Below are 1,722 nucleotides of genomic sequence, written 5' to 3'. Positions count from 1 at the left end.
CTTGATCGTCTTGCCAAGCTGGTTCTGTACTTCGTTTCTGAAAGCCTTGAACATTTCAAGTGTTTCAGATTTATGTCTCATCAAATAGACATAACCGTATCGACTGAAATCATCAGTGAACGTAATGAAATACATATAACCTCCTTTAGCTGGACAGCTCATTGGTCCGCATACATCACTATGTATAAGAGCCAATAACTCTGTCGCTCTTTGTCCTTTCCCTTTGAAAGGATGCTTTGTCATCTTGCCCATCAAACAAGAATCGCAAGATTCAAGAGACTCAAAGTCAAATGAATCCAGAAGACCTTCAGAATGAAGCTTCTGAATGCGCTTCTCGTTTATATGGCCTAGACGAGAGGAAGGTTGGGTTTAAGTCGTTCGGCTTAAATCGTTTAGTACTCACGCTATAGATGGATGAAGTTGAGTTTGAAGGCTGATCATTCAAGACGTATAAACCATTAACTAGATAACAATTACCATAGTAAACATCGTCTCGATAAATCATCAAACTCGAGTTCTCAATCACAAATCGAAAACCATCCAAATCCAGACATGAACTGTTGGGTGAGATCCAAAGAGTTCGAAAACCGAAGAGTCTCGTTTTCTCGAAGCACAAAATCGAATAGAGGTCAACAACTCTTGCTTCATTTCCGACGCGTAGATCCGCTTCTCCCTTATCTAGCATCCTACTTCTTCTTAGTCCCTGCACATTTCCACAAATGTGTGAGGCACTTCCGGTATCCAATACCCACGAAGATGTAGTACAAATGTTAGCTTCTATAACATGAATACCTGAGGCAGAAGCTTCTCCAAGCTTCTTGTCCTTCAGATCCTCCAAGTAAAGGTGACAATTACGCTTCCAGTGTCCAGACACTCCGCAGTAATGACAGTCACCCTTATCGGGCTTAGACTTAGGCGTAGAGGCAACCTTTGCCTTTTTCGCCACCTTCTTTTTTACTTTACCCCGCCGCTTCTTGCTGGAGTTGTTCTCAACAGCAAGCACAGTCTTGGGCACTACTATATCCTGCTCGGCCGATTTCAGCATCCCATGCAGTTCGGCTAAGCTCTTAGTCATCCCATGCATATGATACTGCATCACGAACTGGTTATAGTCTTCAGGCAATGACATAAGGATCAAGTCTGCAACCAAGTCAGCATCGAGTGTCACTCCCATGCGCTCAAGTTCCTCAACATGAGCTCGCATGTTGAGGACGTGGTGTTGACAGAGCTGCCTCTCGGCATCTCCGTCTTCACTAGAGCCCTTAGCGTCTTGTACTTTTCAGTACGCGCTAGCTTCTGAAACATGGTTTTGAGCTGTTCGATCATATCAGATACGCTCTTCCCCTCAAACTACCTCTGCAGATTCGGGGCCATGCTTCCCAACATGAGACAGGAGATCTCATTGTCGTCAGTCTGATGCTTCAACCAAGCATCCTTGACGGCTCTCGTGGCATTGGCTGCAGGCTCAGGTGGTAGAGCCCCTTCCAAAAAGACTTCTTATCGTGCTTGAGAACAATTCTCAAGTTCCGATACCAGTCTAAGAAGTTCGTCCCGGTCAGCTTATCCTTCTCAAGGATAGATCGCATTGTCAAACTCGGTACGCTACCGGTTGACGCCATGTCCTACAAAAGAGACAAAATAGAACGAACAAAATAAAATGCAGATTCTATCAATGGTCTACTTCCAGCTAGTCCATCATCAATCAATGACAACATAGATGCA

This window comes from Tarenaya hassleriana, unplaced genomic scaffold (assembly GCF_000463585.1).
Source record: "Tarenaya hassleriana unplaced genomic scaffold, ASM46358v1 Cleome63, whole genome shotgun sequence".
Lineage (NCBI taxonomy): Eukaryota > Viridiplantae > Streptophyta > Magnoliopsida > Brassicales > Cleomaceae > Tarenaya > Tarenaya hassleriana.
Note: the sequence above shows the minus strand (reverse complement) of the source record.